At 37.7% G+C, this 25,013-nt stretch overlaps 1 protein-coding gene across 3 annotated transcripts in view; it reads right to left on the reverse strand.

Moving 5' to 3' along the window:
* PHTF1 (putative homeodomain transcription factor 1) overlaps positions 1 to 25,013 on the reverse strand; it is an 89,043-nt gene that overhangs the window by 4,217 nt on the left and 59,813 nt on the right. The window contains exon 21 of one of the 3 annotated variants that reach the window (XR_008295143.1): positions 16,936 to 17,006. The exons of the other annotated variants lie outside the window; for them this stretch is intronic. The gene's annotated coding sequence lies outside the window, so the exon portion shown is untranslated. The remainder of the gene's footprint in view (positions 1 to 16,935; positions 17,007 to 25,013) is intronic. 3 annotated transcript variants of the gene reach the window in all.

Genomic DNA, 25,013 nt, shown 5'->3' on the forward strand with positions numbered 1-25,013 from the left:
AAAGCAAATACAGCCCTGCCACACCCAGCAGGGAGTCCCAGCCAGGACCGGCACTCATCCAAAGCAAATTTTGTCCTAGGGAGGAAGGAGGTGCCAGTCCCACCCACTAGCACACCCACAATCGTTGCCTGCAGCCAGCCTGGTAGGAGAGGGCAGCCCCACCCACCTGCATGCCTGCAACCATTGCAACCTCATCACAGTAAGAGGGCACATGCAGCCCACACTGGAAACACCCTTGGAGCACCTGGTTCTGGCAACCAGGGGGATTGAGCTACTAGGCCTCAGAGGATACGTTCTATGTAAGGCCACTACCTTCAAGATCAGGATACAAAGCTGGACTACCTAATACATAGAAACAAATAGAGTCAGACAAAATTGGGAGATAGGAATACGTTCGAAATGAATGAACAAGACAAAACCTTAGGAAAAAGGCTAAATGAAAACCAGGTAAGCAATCTAACTGATAAAGAGTCCAAAGTAATGGTCATAAAGATGATCTCTGGATTTGAGTGAAGAGTGGATGAAATCAGAACTTCAACAAAGAGATAGAAAATATAAAAAGGAACCAATCAGAGCTGAAGAATATAACAAATGAAAAATATAATAGAGGGAATCAACAGATTAGAGGGTGCAGAAGAACGTATCAGCAATCTGGACAACAGAGTAGTGGAAATCAAGTTGAACAGCATAAAAAAATTTTAAAAATGAGGGTAGGTTAAGAGACTTCTAAGACAACATCAAGCACACTAACATTCACATTATAGGAATCCCAGAAGAAGAGAGAAAAAGGAGCAGAAACATTTAAAGAAATAATACCTGAAAACTCCCTAACTTGGAGAAGGAAATGGATGTCCTGGTCCAGGATCCACAGAGAGGCCCCAAACTGATGAACACAAAGAAGTCCACGCCAAGACAAATAATACTTAAAATATCAAAAATTAAAGAGGGAACCTTAAAAGCGACAAGAGAGGAAAGGAAGATGGTGGTGGAGCAGGAGGACCCCACTCCCGACCCTGATGAGGCTCGGTTCACCTCATCCCACAAATACAACGAGATAACTATCATATTATCCTAAATACCCCAGAAATCAATCTGAAGACTGGCAGAACAAACCACAACTAAAGGTAGAGAAGAGACCACACTGAAGAAGGCAGGAAGAACAGAGAGTTGGCTTGGGAGAAAAACAGATTGTGGCTGCCATGGTCGTGAAGAAGGACAAGAGACAAACTAGCACACAGGGGAGTGCATGGGGAAAACAAATCCCCATTGCTATTAGCTTGGAAAGTGAGAGGGACCAAATTTCATGAATTCTTGCAACCAGCAGGGCTTAAAGCTTGGAGTTTTAAAGGTTGTGTGCTTGGCTTGGGAAGAGTTCAGAGGACATTGGGACTGCTCTTGGAAAAAAGCCAGAGCAAACAGCCAGTGGACAGGCAGTGTGAAAACAGCGATCTGAAAAGCATCTGAGGCACACAATGGGGAAGCTACTCACTCATCTCAGAGAGGCAGCATTCATGGAGAGATCCCTCTGGGAACAAAGGAACTGGCAGGTGCCATTTCCCTCCTCCACACCTGCATAGGGCAGGAACCAGGAGAGCTATGACACTCACTACCTGACTTACTTAGTCCAAGCCCCTCAAGCTTTTGTGGAACCGCCCCTACTAGTCACATGTGCCTCAGTCACAGCACAGCAGCCCCCTCCCTCAGAACGCTGGCCCAAACCCCTGCCCACACCATGTCTCCCCAACTGGGAGGTTTGTGGAGCCTTGGTTCTGGTGGTGGCGGCAACAACTCTCATTTCACAAGCAGGCCAGAGTACACCTAGTTAAAACTCGCCACATTAAGGGGATCAAACACTGCCCATAAAAGCCCAAGACAGCCTTTGCAGACAATTGGCCTGAAGGATAAAGTGGCAAGAATACAATAACAGAGCACACACAGTACATGTTAGAGATACTCTCAGAAGCACCAGGTCTTGGGGTACAGGATACAATACAATGCAAGGTACTATAGGACCTCTTCCTCATTAAGCCTTTACTCTCAAGAACATGAGATGTAGCTGGGGCGCCTGGGTGGCTCAGTCAGTTGAGCATCCAACTTCGACTAAAGGTCATGATCTCATGGTTTATGAGTTTCAGCCCCGCATCGGGCTCTATGCTGATGGCTTGGAGCCTGGAGCCTGCTTCAGATTCTGTGTCCCCCTCTCTCTGCCCCTCCTCTACTCCTGCTCTGTCTCTCAAAAATAAATAAAAACATTAAAAAGAAAAAAGAACATGAGATGTAGCTGACATTGCTAACATGCAGAAATAGGCACAGAGACTCACATAAAATGAGAAGACACAGGAATCTGTCCCAAATGAAAGAAGAGCACAAGATCATGGCCTGAGATATAAGTGAAACATACATAAAACATGCCTGATAGAGCATTTAAAGCAGTGATCATAAAGATACTCTCTGGACTTGAGAAAAGAGTGGTGGGCATCAGTCAGACTATTAACAGAGATGAGGAATATAACAGAGATACAGAGCTCAAAAAACAAAGTGAGAAAAATGCATGATGGAATGAACAGGATGGAAGAAACAGAGGAACAAATTAATGACCTAGAAGACAGAGTAATGGAAAGTAATCAAACTGAACAAAAATGAGAGAAAAAGAATTACACAAATATACAAAATGAGTCACTCAGTGACTTCATCAAACATAATAACATTCATATTATAAGAGTCTTAGAAGAAGAGAGAAAATAAGGGGGGGGGGCAAAGAATTTATTTGAAGAAATAATTGCTGAAAACTCACCTAATCTAGAGAAGGAAACAGATATCCTGATCTAGGATGCACAGAGAACGCCCAACAAAATTTTAAAAAGGAAGATCCACACCAAGACATAATGTAATTAAAATGACAAAATAATAAAGAAAAAAATACTAAAAGCAACAAGACAAAAGAAGTTAATAACTTACAAGTGAAGTCCCAAAAGATTCAGTGGATTTTTTTTAGCAGAAACTTTCCAAACCAGAAAGGAGTGGCAAGATTACAGGCAAAGTGCTGAATTGGAAAAACTGGAAGCCAAGAATACTCTATCCAACAAGGCACCATTCAGAAGGAGACATAAAAAGTTTCCTGGATAGACAAAAATCTTAAGGAGTTCATGACTAGTAAACCAGTTCTGCAACAAATACTAAAGGGTACTCTTTGAGTGGAAGGACCAGAAATGACAGTATGAGGTCAAAAACACAAAATTAGTAAAAATGAGTATTTCAGTAAAAAAAAAAAAACCCGTCAAGTAACTACAAAATAAAAGGATGTAAAATATGGCATCATATACCTAACATGTGGGGAGAGAAGAATGCGTTCAAACTTAAATGACCAGCAACTTAATATAGAAGATATTACATACAAACCTAATGGTAACCATATATGAAAACCCAGTAATAAACATGCAATGAATAAAGAGAAAGAAATCCAAATATATCTATCACTAAAGAAAACCAGCAAAACATAAAAGAAAGAAACATAAGAAAGGATCAGTGAAAACCTTCAGAAACAACCAAAAAACAAAATGACAACAAATACGTACTTATCAATAATTACTTTGAATGTAAATGGACCAAATGCTGCAACCAAAGACACAGGGTGACAGAATGGATAAAAAAAACGAGACTGATCTATATGCTGCCCATAAGACACTCATTTTAGACCTACAGACACCTATAGATTGAAAGTGAGGTGATGGAGAAATCTTTATCATCCTAATGGATATCAGAAGAAAGCTGGAGTAGCAATACTTACATTGGACAAAATAGACTGTTTTAAATGTTTTATTTATTTTTGAGAGAAAAGAGAGAGCAGGAGAGGGAGTGAATATGAGTGGGAGAGGGGCAGAGAGAGGAGGGAACAGAGGATCCAAAGTAGGCTCTGTGCTGATAGCAGTGAGCCCAATGCAGGGCTCAAACCCACAAACTGTAAGATCATGACATGAGCCAAAGTCAGATGCTTAACCTACTGAGCCACCCAGGCACCCCTTACAATTTTTTTTAATGTTTATTTTTGAGAGAGAGAGAGTGTGAGCATGTGGGGAAGGAGCAGAGAGAGGGAGACAGAGGATCTCAAGCAGGATCCATGCAGACAGCAGACAGCCCAATGTGGGGCTTGAACTCATGACCCGTGAGTACATGACCTGAGCCAAAGTTGGATGCTTAACCAAATGAGCCACCCAGGTGACCTACGGACAAAATAGACTTTAAAACAAAGACTATAAGAGACAAAGACGGCACTATATAATAATAAAGGGGACAATCCAACAAGAAGATAAAACAATTGTAAATACTTATGCACCCAACATGAAAGCACCCAAATACATAAAATAGTTACTAAGAAACATAAAGGAACTAATCAATAATAACACAATAATAGTAGGGAAGTTTAATACCCCACCTACAACAATGGACATGATGTAAACAGAAAACAATGGCTTTTAATGACACCTTGAACCAGATGGATTTAACAGATATATTCAGAACATTCCATCCTAAAACAGCAACATACACATCCTTCTCAAGTACACATGGAACATTCTCCACAACAGGTCACGTATTAGGCCACAAAACCTCAAAAATTCAAAAAGATCAAAGTCATACCATGTTAGCTACACACACACACACACACACACACACACACACACACACACACAGTGAAATATTACTCGGCAATAAAAAAGAATGAAATCTTGCCATTTGCAACAACATGGATGGAACTAGAGTGTATTATGCTAAGCAAAACCAGTCAGAAAAAGACAACTATCATATGATTTCACTCTTATGTGAAATTTAAGATACAAACTGAGCAAAAATAATATAAAAACAGAGAAAGAAAGACAAACCATAAGAGACTCTTAAATACAAGAGAACAAACTGAGGGTTGCTACAGGGCTGTTGTGGGGGGCAGGGGGATGGACTAAATGGGCAAGGGGCATTAAGGAGGATACTTGCTAGGATGAGCACTGGGTGTTATATGTAAATGATGAATCACTAAATTCTATTCCTGAAATCATTATTACACTGTGTGTTAACTTGGATTTAAACGAATGAATGAATGAATGAATGAACGAATGAATGAAACAAAGTCATACCATGCATCTTTTCTGACCACAATGCTAAGAAACTAGAAGCCAACCACAAGAAAAATCTGGAAAGACCACAAATACATGGAGATTAAATGACATGCTACTAAACAAATGAATGGGTCAACTAGGAAAAGAAGAAATTAAAAAGTACATGGGATGGGAATGCAAGCTAGTGCAGTCACTCTGGAAAACAGTATGGAGGTTCCTCAAAAAACTAAAAATAGAACTACCCTACAACCCAGCATTTGCACTACTAGGTATTTATCCAAGGGATACATGTGTGCTATTTCAAAGGGACACATACACCCCAATGTTTATAGCAGCACTATCAACAATAGCCAAAGTATGGAAAGAGCCCAAATGTTCATTGATGGATGAATGGATAAAGAAGATGTGGTATATATATACGATGGAGTATTACTCGGCAATCAAAAAGAATGAAATCTTGCCATTTGCAACTATGTAGATGGAACTGGAGGGTATTATGCTAAGTGAAATTAGTCAGAGAAAGACAACAATCATATGACTTCACTCATATGAGGACTTTACGAGCCAAAACATAACGAGCCAAAACAGATGAAGAGAAGGGAAGGGAAACAAAAATAATATAAAAACAGGGAGGGGGACAAAACAGAAGAGACTCATAAATATGGAGAACAAACTGAGGGTTACTGGAGGGAGTGTGGGAGGGGGGATGGGCTAAATGGGTAAGGGGCATTAAGGAATCTACTCCTGAAATCATTGTTGCACTATATGTTAACTAATTTGGATGTAAATTAAAACATAAATTAATTAATTTTTTTAAAAAGGTACATGGGAAACAAATGAAAATGAAACACAATGGTTCAAAACCTTTGGGATGTAGCAAAAGCAAAAGTTTATAGAAATCCAGGCCTGCCACAAGAAGAGCAACAAACAAAGCCTAAAACAACAGTAAGGAAATAATAAAGGTCAGAACAGGAATAAGTGATACAGAAACAATAGAACAAATCAATGAAACCAGGAACTGATTCTTTGAAAAAAAAAAAAATCAGTAAAATTGATAAACTTCCAGCCAGACTTACCAAGAAAAACAAAGAAAGGACCGAAATAAAATCATAACTGAGAGCAGAAATAACAAAACAAACACAGAAATATAAATAATTGAGAGAATATTATCAAAAACTATATGCCAACAAATTAGATAACCTAGAAGAAATTGATAAATTCCTAGAAACATATAGCCTACCACAACTGAAACAGGAAAAAAATAGGAAATTTGAGCAGACCAATTACTAGCAAAGAAATTGAATCAGTCATCAAAAACCTCCCACCTGAACAAAAGTCCAAGACTAGATGGCTTCACAGGCTAATTCTACCATACATTTAAAGAGGTAAGACCCATTCTTTTCAAACTATTCCAAAAAGTAGAAAAAGAAGGAAAACTTCCAAATTCATTCTATGAGGCCAGCATGACTCTGATACCAAAGCCAAACAAAGACACCACAAAAAAAGAACACTACAGGCCAATATCTATGATGAACACAAATGTAAAAATCCTTAACAAAATACTAGCAAACCAAATCCAACGATACGTTAAAAAAATTCACCACGATCAAGGGAGACAGATTCTTGGGTTGCAAGAGTGGTCCAATATTTGCAAATCAATCACTGTTATATGTCATATCAGTAAGAGAAAGGATAAGAACCATATGATCATTTCAATAAATGCAGAAGAAGCATTTGAAAAAATATAACATTCATTCATGATAAAAACCCTCCACAAAATAGTTTAGAGGGAACATACCTCAACATGATAAAGGCCATCTATGAAAAACCCACAGCTAACATCACCCTCAATGAGGACAAACTGACAGCCTTTACCCTCAGGTCAGGAACAAGACAGGGATATCTACTTTCACCACTTTTATTTAATATAGTACTGGAAGTCCTAGCCATAGCAGTTAGACAACAAAAAGAAATAAAAGGCATCCAAATTGGTAAGGAACAAGTAAAACTTCCACTATCTGCAGATGATATGATAATCTATTGAGAAAACCCAAAAGACTCCACAAAAAATGCTAGAACTGATCAGTGAATTCAGTAAAGTCACAGGATACAAAATCAATGTACAGAAATATGTTTTTTCTGTACACTACTAATGAAGCAGCAGGAAGAGAAACTGAGAAAACAATCACATTTACAACTGCACCAAATAAGATAACTAGGAATGAACCTAAACAAAGAGGTGAAAGACTTATACTCTGTAAACTATAAAACACTGATGAAAGAATTGAAGATACAAAAAAAATGGAAAGACATTCCATGCTTATAAACTGGAAGAAGAAATATTGTTAAAATCTACACTATCCAGAGCAATCTACACATTTAATGCAACCCCTATCAAAACACCAACAGCATTTTTCACAGAACTAGAACAAACAATCCTAAAATTTGTATGGAACCACAAAAGACCCCAAATAGCCTAAGCAATCTTGAAAGAGAAAAGAAAAACTGGAGGCATCACAATTCCAGGATTCAATTATATTACAAAGCTACAGTGATCAAAACAGTATGGTACTGGCACAAAAACAAACACATAAATCAACAGAACAGAATAGAAAACCCAGAAATAAACCCAAAGTCATATGGTGAATTAATCTTTGACAAAGCAGGAAACAATATCCAATGAGAAAAAGAAAGTCTCTTCAACAAATGGTGTTGGGAAACTGGATAGTACATGCAAAAGAATGAAACTGGACCACTTTATTATACCATACACAAACATTAATTCAAAATGGATTAAAGACTTAAACATGAGACCTGAAACCATAAAAATCCTAGAAGAAAACACAGGGAGTAAATTCTTTGACATCAGCTGCAGCAGCATCTTTCTAGATATATCTCCTGAGGCAAGGGAAACAAAAGCAAAAAAAAAAAAAAAAAAAAGAAAGAAAGAAAGAAAGAAACCATTGGGACTATATCAAAATAAAAAGTTTCTGTACAGTGAAGGAAACAATCAAATCTAAAAGACAATCTACAGATGAGAGAAAATATTTGTAAATAAGAGAGCCAATTAAAGGTTAGTATACAAAATATATAAAGAACTTATAAAACACAACACCCAAAAAACAAATAATCCAATTAAAAATGTGAAGACATGAACAGACATTCTCCAAAGAAGACACACAGATAGCCAACACATACATGAAAAGATCATCATCACTTATCATCAGGGAAATGGAAATCAAAACCACAATGAGATAACACCTCACACCTGTCAGAATGGCAAAAATCAACAACGCAAGAAACAAGAGGTTTTGGTGAGGATGTGGAGAAAAAGGAACCCTTCTGCACTGTTGGGAGGAATGCAAACTGGTACAGGCATTGTGGCAAACAGTATGGACATTCCTCAAAACACTAAAAATAGAACTACCCTATGATCCAGCAATCACACTACTGGGGTTTTACCCAAAGAATATCAAAACACTAATTCAAAGGGATACACACTTTGTTTATCCCAAGGTTTATACACCTACTTGCAATAGCCAAGGTATGGAAGCAACCCAAGTGTCCAACGATCAATGAATGTATAAAAAAAAATATGCTATATACAAACAGTGGAATATTATTCAACCATAAAAAAGAATGAAATATTGCTATTTGCAATGACATGGATGAGCTAGAGAGTACATATAATGCCATATGAAATAAATCAGCCAGGGAAATATAAAGATCATATGATTTCATTCATATGGTGGAATTTAAGAAACAAAAAAAACAAGCAAAGGGAGGAAAAAGGGAGACAAACCAAGAAACAGTCTCTTAACTATAGAGAACAAACTGATGGCTACCAAAGGGGAAGGGATGGAAGATGGGTACACTTGCTGTGATGAGCATTAGGTGACTAAAATAAAACCTTAAAAGAAAAGCAGCCAGTTATCTACAAGGGAAACCCCACCAGGTTATCAGCTGATCTTTTCAGCAGAAACTTTGCAGGCCAAAAGGTGGTAGCATGATATATTCAAAGTGCTGAAAGGCAAAAAATGCCAACCATATTCTACCCAGAAAGGTCATCATTCAGAATTGAAGAGAGAGTTTCCCAGACAAACAAAAGTCAAGGGAGTTTATTGCCACCAACTGGCCTTACAAGAAATGTTAAAAGGACTTCTTTAAGTGGAAAAGGCCAAAACATTAGTAAACATTTATGAAAAAAATATTAACCGGTGAAAGCAAACATATAGTAAAGGTAGTAGATCAATCACTTATAAAGCCAAAATGAGAATAAAAGACAAAAGTAGTGAAATCAATTATGTCAATAATTAGTTCAGGGATACACAAAATTAAAAGATGTAAAATGTAACACAAAATACGTAAAACATGGAGAAGGGGAGTAAAAATGCAGTACTTTTATGTTTTTTTTTAATATTGCAGTTATTTTTTAAAATTTTTTAGAGAGAGAGAGAGCAGGAGTGGGGAGAGCAGCAGAGAGAGAGAGAGAGAGAGAGAGAGAGAGAGACTCTTAAGCGGGCTCCACACTCAGCATAGAGGCCAATGCAGGGCTCAATCTCACAACCCTGGGATCATGACTTGAGCTGAAATGGAGTCAGATGCTCAACCAATTGAGCCACCCAGGTGCTCCAAAATGTAGTACTTGTAGGATATATTTGAACTTAAGCAAACATCAACTTAAAATAGGCTGCTGTGTACATAGGATGTTATATATGAACCCCATGGCAACCACAAACCAAAAACCGATAGTAAATACAAAAAAAGAGAGAGAGAGAGAAAGAAATACAAGCCTAACACTAAGGAAAATCATCAAATCACAAGAAACGAGAGCAAAAAAAGAACAGAGATAAACTACAAAACAACCATGCAACAAGTAATAAAATGGAAGTAAGTACATAGCTATCAATAATTACTTTAAGTGTAAATGGACTAAATGTTCTAATCAAAAGACATTGGGTGACTGAATAGATTTTAAAAAGAAAAGACCCATCTATATGTTGCCTAGAAGATAGTCACTTCAGACCTAAGGACACACATGATCTAAGGGCACACACAGACTAAAAGTGAACAGGTGAAAAAAGATACTCCATGCAAATGAAATGAAAAAAAGCTGGGTAGCAATACTTATATTAGACCAAATAAACTTTAAAACAAAGACTAATACAAGAGACAAAGAAGGATATTACATAATGTAAAAAGGTATGAATCCTACAAGAGGATGTAACAATTGTAAATATCTATGCACCCAATATAGCAGCACCTAAATATATAAAGCAAATGCTAACAGATATAAAGGGACAAACTAACGGTAATACAATAATAGTAGGGGACACCCCACTTACATTTAAGAAGGTAGTTTATAGCAATATAGGCCTATCTCAAGAAATAAGAAAAAATCCCAATCTAATCTTTTACTTAAAGAGAAACAGAAGAACAAAGCTCAAAGTCAGGAGAAGGAAGGAAATGATAAAGATTGGAGCAGGGGAGAAGATGGCAGCATAGGAGGACGCTGGGCTCACCGGGTCCTGCTGATCACTTAGATTCCACCCACACCTGCCTAAATAACCCAGAAAACTAGCAGAACAGATTCTCCGGAGCCAAGCTAGACAAGAGGCCCACGGAAGAGGGTAGGAAGGGCGGCGAGGCGGTGCGTGCTACACAGACTGGCGGGAGGGAGCCAGGGCAGTGGGGCAGCCCACCAGCAAAGCAGAGCCCCTGAGTCTGGCTTGCAAAAGCGATGCAGCCACACAGAGTGTGTTCGGACAGCAAGCGGGACTTAACATCTGGAAGGTTATAAGCTAATAGCTCTGCTTGGAGAGCGGGAGGGCTGGAGGACAACGGGAGGGAGAGTTGTTGAGCCCCGGACGACAGAGCTCAGCTTAACGGGGAACGAAGGCGCTCGCCAGCACCATCTCCCTCACCCATCCGCCAGCCAAAATCCCAAAGGGAACCAGTTACTGTCAGGGAACTTGCTTGCACCGCACAAACACCCAACTCTGTGCTTCTGCAGATCCATCCCTCTGGTGGGTCTGACTCCCTCCTGGTGCTGCAGGGCCCCTCCCAAAGTGGATCTCCGAAGGAAAAGCGAGCTGAGCCTACCCCTCCCGCTCCTGTGCACCCTGCCTATCCACCCCAGGTAATACGCCAGATCCCCAGCACCACAAGCCTGGCAGGGTGCAAGCAGCCCAGACGGGCCATGCCACCCCACAGTGAATCTCGCCCCTACGAGAGGGGAAGGGAAGGCACACATCAGTCTGACTGTGGCCCCAGCAGTGGGCTCGGGGCAGATTCAGGTTGGACTGCGGCCCCACCCACCAACGCAAGTTATTCAAGAGAGCACAGGGGAAGTGCCCTGCAGTTCTACACCACTCCAGGGACTATCCAAAATGACGAAACGGAAGAATTCCCCTCAAAAGAAACTCCAGGAAGTAGCGACAGCTAACAAACTGATCAAACACGATTTAAACAGTATAACAGAAAAGTGAATTTAAAATAATAGTCATAACATTAATCGCTGGGCTTGAAAACAGTATAGAGGACAGCAGAGAATCTATTGCTACAGAGATCAAGGGACTAAGAAACAGCCAGGAGGAGCTAAAAAACGCTATAAATGAGCTGCAAAATAAAATGGAGGCGACCACACCTCGGACTGAAGAGGCAGAGGAGAGAATAGGTGAATTAGAAGATAAAATTATGGAAAAAGAGGAGGCTGAGAAAAAGAGAGATAAAAAAATCCAGGACTATAAGGGGAAAATTAGAGAACCAAGTGATGCACTAAAGAGAAATAATCTACGCATAATTGGTATTCCAGAGGAGGAAGAGAGAGGGAAAGGTGCTGAAGGTGTACTTGAAAAAATCATAGCTGAGAACTTCCCTGATCTGGGGAAGGAAAAAGGCATTGAAATCCAAGAGGCACAGAAAACTCCCTTCAGACATAACTTGAATCGATCTTCTGCACAACATATCATAGCGAAACTGCCAAAATACAAGGATAAAGAGAAAATTCTGAAAGCAGCTAGGGATAAACGTGCTCTAACATATAGAGGGAGATCGATAAGACTCGTGACGGATCTCTCTACTGAAACTTGGCAGGCCAGAAAGGAAAGGCAGGAAATCTTCAAGGTGATGAACATAAAAAATATGCAGCCGAGAATCCTTTATCCAGCAATCTGTCATTTAGAATAGAAAGAGAAATAAAGGTCTTCCCAAACAAATAAAAACTGAAGGAAATCACCACCACTAAACCAGCCCTACAAGAGATCCTAAGGGGGATCCTGTTAGACAAAGTACCAGAGACATCACTACAAGCATGAAATCTACAGACATCACAATGATTCTAAACCCATATGTTTCTATAATAACACTGAATGTAAATGGACTAAATGCACCAACCAAAAGACACAGGGTATCAGAATGGATAAAAAAAACAAGACCCATCTATTTTCTGTCTACAAGAGACTCATTTTACACCTGAGGACACCTTCAGATTGAAAGTGAGGGGATGGAGAACTATTTATCATGCTACTGGAAGTCAAAAGAAAGCTGGAGTAGCCACACTTAGATCAGACAACTAGACTTTAAATTAAAGGCTGTAACAAGAGATGAAGAAAGGCATTATATAATAATTACAGGGTCCATCCATCAAGAAGAACTAACGATTATAAATGTCTATGCTCTGAATACGGGAGCCCCCAAATATATAAAACAATCACAAACATAAGCAACCTTATTGATAAGAATGTGGCAATTGCAGGGGACTTTAATACTCCACTTACAGTAATGGATAGATCATCTAGACACAGGATCAATAAAGAAACAAGGGCCCTGAATGATACATTGGATCAGATGGTTTTGACAGATATATTTAGAACTCTGCATCCCAAAGCAACAGAATATACTTTCTTCTCGAGTGCACATGGAACATTCTCCAAGATAGATCACATACTGGGTCACAAAACGGCCCTTCATAAGTATACAAGAACTGAGATTGTACCATGCACACTTTCAGACCACAATGCTATGAAGCTTGAAATCAACCACAGGAAAAAGTCTGGAAAACCTCCAAAAGCATGGAGGTTAAAGAACACCCTACTAAAGAATGACTGGGTCAACCAGGCAATTAGAGAAGAAATTTAAAAATATATGGAAACAAATGAAAATGAAAACACAACAACCCAAATGCTTTGGGATGTAGCGAAGGCAGTCCTGAGAGGAAAATACACTGCAATCCAGGCCTATCTCAAGAAACAAGAAAAGTCCCAAGTACAAAATCTAACAGCACACCTAAAGGAACTAGAAGCAGAACAGCAAAGACACCCTAAACCCAGCAAAAGAAGAGAAATAATAAAGACCAGAACAGAAATAAACAATATAGAATCTAAACATACTGTAGAGCAGATCAATGAAACCAAGAGTTGGTTTTTTGAAAAAATAAACAAAATTGATAAACCTCTAGCCAGGCTTCTCAAAAAGAAAAGGGAGATAACCCAAATAGATAAAATCATGAATGAAAATGGAATTATTACAACCAATCCCTCAGAGATACAAGCAGTTATCAGGGAATACTATGAAAAATTATATGCCAACAAACTGGACAACCTGGAAGAAATGGACAAATTCCTAAACACCCACATACTTCCAAAACTCAAACAGGAATAGAAAACTTGAACAGACCCATAACCAGCGAAAAAACTGAACCAGTTATCAATAATCTCCCAACAAATAAGAGTCCAGGACCAGATAGCTTCCCTGGGGAGTTCTACCAAACATTTAAAGCAGAGATAATACCTATTCTTCTCAAGCTATTCCAAAAAATAGAAAGGGAAGGAAAACTTCCAGACTCATTCTATGAAGCCAGTATTACTTTAATTCCTAAACCAGACAGAGACCCAGTAAAAAAACAGAACTACAGGCAAGCATCTCTGATGAATATGGATGCAAAAATTCTCAATAAGATACTAGCAAATCGAATTCAACAGCATATAAAAAGAATTATTCACCATGATCAAGTGGGATTCATTCCTGGGCTGCAGGGCTGGTTCAGCATTCGCAAATCAATCATTGTGATACATCACTTTATAAAAGAAAAGATAAGAACCATATGATCCTGTCAATCGATGCAGAAAAAGCATTTGACAAAATTCAGCATCCTTTCTTAATAAAAACCCTCGAGAAAGTCGGGATAGAAGGAACATACTTAAACATCATAAAAGCCATTTATGAAAAGCCCACAGCTAACATCATCCTCAATGGGGATCCCTGAGATCAGGAACACGACAGGGATGTCCACTCTCACCGCTGTTGTTTCACATAGTGTTGGAAGTTCTAGCATCAGCAATCAGACAACAAAAGGAAATCAAAGGCAACAAAACTGGCAAAGATGAAGTTAAGCTTTCACTTTTCGCAGATGACATGATATTATACATGGAAAATCCAACAGACTCCACCAAAAGTCTGCTAGAACTGATACATGTATTTGTATTCAGCAAAGTTGCAGGATAGAAAATCAATGTACAGAAATCAGTTGCATTGTCATACACTAATAATGAAGCAACAGAAAGACAAATAAAGAAACTGATCCCATTCACAATTGCACCAAGAAGCATAAAAAATCTAGGAATAAATCTAACCAAAGATGTAAAAGATCTGTATGCTGAAAACTATAGAAAGCTTATGAAGGAAATTGAAGAAGATATAAAGAAATGGAAAAATATTCTGTGCTCATGGATTGGAATAATAAATATTGTTAAAATGTCAATACTACCCAAAGCTATCTACACATTCAATGCAATTCCAATCAAAATTGCACCAGCATTCTTCTCGAAGCTAGAACAAGCAATCCTAAAATTCATATGGAACCACAAAAAGCCCAGAATAGCCAAAGTAATTTTGAAGAAGAAGACCAAAGCAGGAGGCATCACAATCCCAGACTTTATCATCTACTACAAAGCTGTAATCATCAAGACAGCATGGTATTGGCACAAAAACAGACACATAGACCAATGGAATAGAATAGAAACCCCAGAACTAGACCCACAAAAGTATGGCCAACTAATCTGACAAAGCAGGAAAGAATAGCCGATGGAAAAAAGACAGTCTCTTTAACAAATGGTGCTGGGAGAACTGGACAGCAACATGCAGAAGAATGAAACTAGACCACTTTCTTACACCACTCACAAAAATAAACTCAAAATGGATAAAGGACCTGAATGTGAGACAGGAAACCATCAAAACCCTAGAGGAGAAAGCAGGTAAAAAAAAAAACCTCTCCGACCTCAGCCACAGAAATTTCTTACTTGACACATCCCCAAAGGCAAGGGAATTAAAAGCAAAAATGAACATTGGGACCTCATGAAGATAAAAAGCTTCTGCACAGCAAAGGAAACAATCAACAAAACTAAAAGGCAACCAACAGAATGGGAAAAGATATTTGCAAATGACATATCGGACAAAGGGCTAGTATCCAAAATCTATAGAGCTCACCAAACTCCACACCCAAAAAACAAATAATCCAGTGAAGAAATGGGCAAAAGACATGAATAGACACTTCTTTAAAGAAGACATCCAGATGGCCAACAGGCACATGAAAAGATGCTCAATGTCACTCCTCATCAGGGAAATACAAATCAAAATCACACTCAGATATCACCTCACGCCAGTCAGAGTGTCCAAAACGAACAAATCAGGAGACTATAGATGCTGGAGAGGATGTGGAGAAATGGGAATCCTCTTGCACTGTTGGTGGGAATGCAAACTGGTGCAGCCGCTCCGAAAAACAGTGTGGAGGTTCCTCAAAAAATTAAAAATAGACCTACCCTATGACCCAGCAGTAGCACTGTTAGGAATTTACCCAAGGGATACAGGAGTGCTGATGCATAGGGGCACTTGCACCCCAATGTTTATAGCAGCACTCTGAACAATAGCCAAATTATGGAAAGAGCCAAAATGTCCATCAACTTATGAATGGGTAAAGAAATTGTGGTTTATATACACAATGGAGTACTATGTGGCAATGAGAAAGAATGAGATATGGCCCTTTGTAGCAACGTGGATAGAACTGGAGAGTGTTATGCTAAGTGAAATAAGCTATACAGAGAAAGACAGATACCATATGTTTTCACTCTTATGTGGATACTGAGAAACTTAACAGAAACCCATGGGAGAGGGGAAGGGGGAAAAAAAAAAAGAGGTTAGAGTGGGAGAGAGCCAAAGCATAAGAGATTCTTAAAAACTGAGAACTGAGGTTGATGGGGGGTGGGAGGGAGGAGAGGGTGGGTGATGGGTATTGAAGAGGGCATCTTTTGGGATGAGCACTCGGTGTTGTATGGAAACCAATTTGACAATAAATTTCATATATTAAATAAATATTTTTAAAAAACTAAAAAAACAAAAAGATCGGAGCAGAAAAAATAGAAACTAAAAAAAAAGAATAGAAAAGATCAATGAAGCTAAAAGCTAGTTCTTTGGAAAGATAAACAAAATTGATAAAACGTTAGACACTCATAAAGAAAAAAAGACTCAAAATCAGAAATGAAAAAGAAGTTACAGCTGACACCACAGAAATACAAAGCATTATAAGAGACTACAAAAAATTATATTCCAACAAATTGAACAACCTATAAGAAATAGGTAAATACCTAGAAACATAAAACCTTACAGTTTTTTTTAACTTAAAAAAATGTTTATTTATGAGAGAGAGACAGAGCACAAGTGGGGGAGGAACAGAGACAGAGAGAGACACAGAATCTGAAGCAGGCTGCAGGCTCTGAGCTGTCAGCACAGAGCCCGACGTGGGGCTTGAACTCACAAACCACAAGATCATTACCTGAGGTGAAGTTGGACACTTAACCGACTGAGCCAGCACCCAGGAGCCCCAAAGCACACAATCTTCCAAAACTAAAAAGGAAAGAAAAAGATAATCTGAACAGACCAATTACTAGTAATGAATTTGAGTCAGTTATCAAAAATATTCCTAACAAATGTAAGTTTAGGACCAGCTGGCTTCACAAATGAATTCTACCAAACATACAAAGAAAAGTTAATAGATATCTTCAAACTCTTCCAAAAAAATTGAAGAGGAAGGAATGCTACCAAATTCATTCTACAAGGCCAGCATTAACCTGATACCAAAACAAAGACACTATGAAAAAAGAAAATTACAGGCCAATATCCTTGATGAACAAGATGCAAAAAGTCATGAACAAAATAGAGTAAAACCTTGGATTGCGAATAACTTGTTCTGTGAGTATTCCACAAGATGAGTAAACAGTTCTAATAAATTTTAGCTTGATACACGAGCGATATTTTGCAATATGAGTAGTACATAATACCAAACATCACATGATCACACCTGAGCCAATGGTTTCTCTCTATCAGATTGTGGGTGATCATCTCCCATACTCGGATGCTTGGTCTCAGGCCATGGTGTCTGGCAGAAATCAGTGATTTTTCAGAACATTGGGAAGTGCCCACAACTGGCACTAGTGTATTTTCTTGTCACTTCAGAGCACCTATGGACAGTCCTTTGCTTTCCCATACAAGAATAAGCTTACAAATGCTTTGCTTCATTCTAGGTTAGGCTGCCTGCAGACACAGACCCTAATGTAATTGCCAGTTACATTAAATGCAGTATATGACAAGAGTTTATACCGTACTGTAGTTAATATCTGTGTGAACATATACAATGGCCCCCATGCAGAAAAAGATTCCATTGAGCCAAAAGATAGCAATGATTCATTAGTGCTAGTGAAAGTCATCCTACACAATAACCCTCCTCTCTTGTCTACCTCATACCAGCCATGAAGGTTTTAAAAGGTAACTGCAGGTTAATTTGTTCATTTTTCTTTGTGTGTTGTATTTTATTATTTTGTATTATATTACAGTATTGAAATAATTTTTATATGAATATTTTGGGGTTACAGAACGAATCATCTGAGTTTTCATTAATTATTATGGGGACATTTGCTTTGATATATGAGTGCTTTGGATTACAAGTATGTTTCCAGAATGAATTATGCTGGCAAACCAAGGTTTTACTGTAATAGAAAATTGAATTCAACAACACCATTAAAAAGATCATTCACCATGATCAAGTGAGATTTATTCCAAGTATGCAAGGATGGTTCGATATCCACAAATCAGTCAACATGAAACACCAAATCAACAAAAAATGATAAAAATCATATAACCATCTCAACAGATGGTAGAAAAAGCATGACAAAATTCAGCATCCATTCATGATAAAAACTGTCAACAATATGGGGATAAAGGGAACATACCTCAACATAATAAATGCCATATATTGGAAAAAAAAAAAAAAACAACACAGCTAATATCACACTCAAAGGTAAAAAGCTAAAAGCTTTTCCTCTAATATCAGGAAAAAGACCAGGATGTCCACTCTTACCACTTTTATTTAACATAGTACTAGAAGTCCTATCCACAGCAATCTGACAAGAAAAAGAAATAAAAGTCATCCTAATTGGTAAGAAAAAAGTAAAACTGTCACTTGCAGATGACATGATACTAGATATAGAAAACCCTAAAGATTCCACTAAAAATTATTAGAACTAATAAATGAGTCAAGTTGTAAGATGCAAAGTTACACAGAAATCTGTTGCATTTCTATACACTATTAGTGAACCACCAGAAAAAGAAATTAAGAAAACAATGTCATTTACAATTGTATCAAAAATAAAATACCTAGGAATAAATTTAACCAAGGAGGTGAAAGACCTGTACTCTGAAAACTGTAAGCTATTAAAGAAATTGAAGACGACACAAATAAAAAAAATACGCCATGCTCATGTACTAAAGAATATTGTTAAAATGTCCATCCACACTACCCAAAAAATCTACAAATTTAATGCAATCCCTATCAAAATACCAATAGCAGTTTTCACAGAAGACCAAAGCCAGAGGTATCAGAATACCAGATTTCAAACTATACCTCAGAGCTATAGTCATGAAAACACTATGGAACTGGAACAAATATTGACACACAAATCAATGGAACAGAATAGAGAGCCCCAAAATAAACCAGCACTTATATGGTCAATTAATCTAAGACAAAGTAGGCAAAAACACACAATGGGGAAAAGACCATCTGTTCAACAAATGGTGTTGGGCTGGGGGGGCCTGGATGGCTCAGTTGGTTAAGTGTCTGTCTTCAACTCAGGTCATGATCTTGCAGTTCATGGGTTCAAGCCCCGTGCACTCAGAGCCTGGAGCCTGCTTCAGATTTTGTGTCTCCCTCTCTCTCTGCCCCTCCCCCACTCACACTCTGTGTCTGTCTCTCAAAAATGAATAAACATTTTAAAAAATGGTGTTGGGAAAACTGGACAGCCACATGCAAAAGAATGAAACTGGACCATTTTCTACACTATATACAAAAATAAACGTGAGACCCCAAATTGTAAAACGCCTAAAAAAAAATACAGGCAGTAATACTCTTGGACATTGGTCTTAGCAGTATTTAATCTATCTCCTCAGACAAGGGCAAAAAAAGCAAAACTAAACAAGCAGGACTCTATCAAAATAAAAAGCTTTTTCACAGCTAAGAAAACCATCAACAACAAAAAAAGAGACATACAGAATGGGAGAAGATATTTGCAAAAATATATTTAGTAAGGATTAATATCCAAAATATATTTAAAAACTCATACAACCCAATGCCAAGAAAACAAACAATGCAATTTAAAAATGGATAGAGGATCTGAATACACATTTTTCCAAAGACGACATACAGATGGCTAAGAGACATGTGAAAAGATGTTGTCAATAATCATCAGGGAAATTAAAAAAAAAAAAAAAAAAAGCACAAGTGAGATATCACCTCACATCTGTCAGAATGGCCAGTATCAAAAACACAAGAAATAACAAGTGTTGGTGAGGATGCAGATAAAAGGGGACCCTCATGCACTATTGGTCTATTGTCAGAATTGTAAATTTGATACAGCCACTATGGAAAAGAGCATGGAGGTTCCTCAAAAAATTAGAAATACATAGCAGCACTTTCAACAATAGTCAAATTATGGAAAAAGCCTAAATGTCCATCAACTGATGAATGGATAAAGAAGATGTGGTTTATATATACAATGGAATACTACTTGGCAATGAGAAAGAATGAAATATGGCCTTTTGTAGCAACGTGGATGGAACTAGAGAGTGTTATGCTAAGTGAAGTAAGTCATACAGAGAAAGACAGATACCATATGTTTTCACTCTTAGGTGGATCCTGAGAAACTTAACAGAAGACCATCATGGAGGGGAAGATAAAAAAAAAAAAAAAAAAAAAGAGAGGGAGGGAGCCAAACCATAAGAGACTCTTTAAAAACTGAGAATAAACTGAGGGTTGATGGGGGGTGGGAGGGAAGGGAAAGTGGGTGATGGGCATTGAGGAGGGCACCTGTTGGGATGAGCACTGGGTGTTGTATGGAAACCGATTTGACAACAAATTTCATGTTAAAAAATGAGTTAATTAATTAATTAATTAGAAATACAAATATCATACGATCCAGTAATTCTACTACTGGGTATTTACCCAAAGAAAACAAAAACACTAATTTGACAAGATACATGCTCCCATCTTTTTACTGAAGCATTATTTACAATACCCAAGATATGGAAGCAACCTAAGTACCCAATGACAGATGAATGAACAAGGAAGATATTGTGTGCACGCATGTGTGCGTGCACGCGCGCGCGCACACACGCACACACACACAAACTGGAATATTACTAAGCTATAAAAAAGGGGGAAAAAAGAATCAAATCCTGCCATTTGTGACATGGATAGACTTCAAGGGGGTTATGCTAAGTGAAATAAGATAAACACAAATATATGATTTCATTGAGGTGTGGAGTCTAAAAGATAAAACAAACAAAACAGAAACAGACTCATAAATACAGAGAACAAAGTGGTGGTTGCCAGAAATGAGGGTAATAAGAAGATAAGTGAAATAGGCAAAGGGGATTAAGACATACAAACTCCCAGTTATAAAATAAATAAGTCACAGCAATGTAAAGTACAGCATAGGGAATAGTCAATAATACTATAATGTACTATAATATATAGTATATATATAGTAATAATAACACTATATATATATAATAAGAGCACAAAGTAACTTTGTATGGTGACAGATGGCAACTACACTTATGGTGACCATCTGTAATATATGTAAATGCTAAATCACTATCTGGAACTAATATATCTGGAACTAATATAATATTGTATATCAACTATACTTCAATTAAAAGCAAATAATTTTTTAAAAAGAAATAAAGGACTTTTCTGCAGTTACAATAAACAAGATAATCAGATTGTAACAAGCACCCTGAACTAAATGAATAGGGCCATATAACTGATAACAAGGAAAGACAGGGAGCTACATTAGGGTCATCAGAGGAACAGACAGCTGAGCAGCCATTCAGGGGAGAACATAAGAAAATGTATTCTGGGCACAAATGTGATAGAAGAAAGAATTTGGTATAATGGAGGAACAGAAGGAGGCCAGTGTGATTGTACAGTATTGAGGAGCGAAGTTGCAAAAGGAGGCAAGCCTGATAATGAAGGACCTTGGAGGCCACCATAGGGAAAGCCAGGAAGGGCTTACGTAGGAATAACCTAAGTATATAGTTTCCATATTTTTAAACATATTCATGTGGCTACGGAGAACCAACTGTATGAGACAAGAGTGGAAAGGGTTAGCATGTCAACTCAAGTGAAAGTGAAGGAGGCTTAACCTACTAGCAGTGGAAAGGTAGAACTGACACAGTTTGGTGGTGGATTAGATATGGAGGCAAAGAGAGGAACCCCAAGAATAAACCCTGAGAAACTGAGTAAATTTTGTTCCATTTACTAAGATGGAAACAACTTAAAAAACTGGGGGGAAAAAAGGAAAAAATATATATATATATATTTCATATATATGCACATATATATTTTTCATACACATATATATGAAATACGGGTTTTTGATGTTAGACAACAGATAAAACAGGATAGAGGAATTAAATGAGTTGAGCCCCATGAATGCCCCAGATTCCTCCTTAGAGGCAGTTTCTAGGTTGTGGGGCAGGAAGGGGGAACCTAAACCAAATCAAGCAGCCTCGTTATGTTCAGGAGACACAGTCAAGAATTTGCAAAAGCCAAGACGGCTGGAATTTGCAGGGCAGAGTACCAGAGGAAAGACAGCTGCATCGAGAGGAGAATACCAAAATAATGTGCAGAGAGTTCTTTTCAAGTCTTTGGGTAAGTATTGACCAGCACAATACTTTTTGGGAAATACTGAACAACAGGGAAAGAACTACCAAAAGAAACAGGCAGGCAAATTTTGAGCTGGGAAGAGTTTGTGTTCCCACAGTCAAACTGGAAAAATCTCACCTATTAAACAGGGAACTGGGTAGAATACTCAGGAGGATACTGCTTCCATAGGGGAAAAAGTAGCCTTGGATTAAAGGCTGCTCTGGCCCAACTCACAAAGCTTAAAAGCCTTGAAATGATCAAACGGTTTCCAAGTAACTTAACCATATTCCAAAACAAGCTCAAGAATATTTAAAAGAATGTAAAAACAACACACACATATACACAAAAATCCAACACCCAACAGTATAAAATTCACTCCCAATAAAAAATTAGCAGGCATGCAAAGAAGAGGAAAATATGACCCAAAATAAGAAAAATCAATCATTGAAAACAAACCCCAAAATGACACAGATAACTCTTTTAATGTCCTTTTTTACTATTTCTATTATAAATATATTAAGCAAGGTAGAGAAAAGAAATAGCATATTAAGGAGAGGCATGAAAGATTAAAAAAAAAATTTCCATAGGCAAAAATACATTAGGTAAGATTAACAGCAAATTAGTGAAGAATAAGTTAGTGAACTTGAAGGCAAGGCAACAGAAACTATCCAAATTAAAGACAGAGAAAAAAGACTGGGAAACGTATAAAACATTAGTAAGCTGTGGGTCAACTTCAAGCATAGTAATATGCTTATAAACTGGGAGTCCCAGAAGGAGGTAGGAGAGCATGGAGTATAGAAATTTTATTTTAAGAAATAATAGCGAAAATTAAACTATATAAATATACACACATCCAATAAGTGCAACAAACCCCAAGCACAAAAATCATGAAGAACACCACACCAATGCATATTGTAATGAAACTGCACAAATTTGATGATGAAAACCTTAAATTAAAAGCAGCAGAGGTTTTAAAAAATTACAAAGGAACAAAGATAAGAATGACAAGAGTTCTTTTCAGGAACAACACAATCCAGAGAGCAGTAGAGCAAACAACACTTTTAAAACCAGAATTTTAGGGGCACTGGGTGGCTCAGTCAGTTAAGCATCTGAGTCTTGATTTCCTCTCAGTTCATGATCTCATGGTTTCATAGGTTTGAGCCCCATGTCAGGATCTGCACTGATGGCACAGAGCCTGCTTAAGATTCTTCCCCTCTCTCTGCCCCACCGCCCCCACCCCCTACTCACTCTCTCTCCGTCTTTCTCAAAATACATAAACTTTTTAAAAAACTAGAATTTTATACCCAGCCAAAATATCTTTTGAACATAGAGTCAAAAATCTTTCTCAACAAGGTGGGGCTGTACACATTGCTGAAAGTATTTTGGATTTTTGTCTTCAAAGTAATAGTAAAGCCACTAATAGACTCTGAATGGTGAGACTTGCATTTTAGGAAAAACACATTAACTTTGTTAAGAACAGATTGAGCTTGGGGGCCAGGGGGCCACACATATGTAAGAGCAAAGGAGCATAAACTTGTTCAAAAAACAGGATAACATTGATTGGGCTGGTAGAAGTGGGTATGAAGAATGGTAGACTGATTAGAAAAATATCTAGAAGATAATTATTTGAAGACTTGGTGCCTGGATGTGAGGTGTGAGGAAGAGGAAGGAATCAAGAATGATTCCTGTTCCTGACATGAACAACTATACTTACATATAATTTTATCTACCTGAAAAGTAATGTAAATCAATTATACACTATCAAAACTGTAACTGAAACCCACAAGAGTAAACTATTCTAAATACTGCATTTAAACTAAAGAATTCACTGTGTAAAAATGCAAATAAAAACCAAATAGCACTTTTTTGTAGGAGAGAAAGATACAGGCATAAGCATTCTTCATCTGAAATTTGCACTGAGCTCAATCTTGCATTGACACAGTTGCTATTGTTCCTTATAGAAAATAGTAAAAGCATGACTTCTATGAGCCATTTGATGAAACACTGAAGTGCCTTTACAAAACAGTTCCTTCTACAGGCAAATCACTATTATGGGGGGGGGGGGTACCTTTAAAAGTAATTATAACTCTCATGAGGCATTTAAAATGGCAAATTTTTGGTAATCCCTCCTAGTTCAGCAACCTTGCTTCCTATGTTTCTGTCTTCACAGGAATCTATTGGTGAAAGATTTTTAAAAGGTTTTAAATAGTAACAACAAAGGTTTGTCATGGATTTATAAAGTGCTGCGTACTATTATGTTGTACTAAGTACCTTACATGATAATCTCATTCAACCTTAAAAACTCTATTAGGTGGTAGTTATCCCCATTCAACAGATAAATTGAGATGCAAAGAGGTTAAGGAATTTGTCTTACATTATGAAGCTAATCAGTGGCAGAGCTAAGGATATAAAACCAGAGAGGTCTCACCTCAATCCCTGGGGACTCTTGAGAAATTCATCTTTAAACTTCAAAAATCTTCCTGCACATTAGAATATGTGTAACTGGTATACTGATTTTGTGTGGTTACATTCTTTACATGTAATAACTAAGTTTCTAAATTATTTCCTTTTAAAAATTCACAAAAGGGATTAAAAGTACACTTATCATGTGGTGAGCATTGAGTAATGTCTAAAATTGTTGAAACATTATAATG

The sequence above is a fragment of the Acinonyx jubatus genome, chromosome C1 (assembly GCF_027475565.1).
Source record: "Acinonyx jubatus isolate Ajub_Pintada_27869175 chromosome C1, VMU_Ajub_asm_v1.0, whole genome shotgun sequence".
NCBI lineage: Eukaryota > Metazoa > Chordata > Mammalia > Carnivora > Felidae > Acinonyx > Acinonyx jubatus.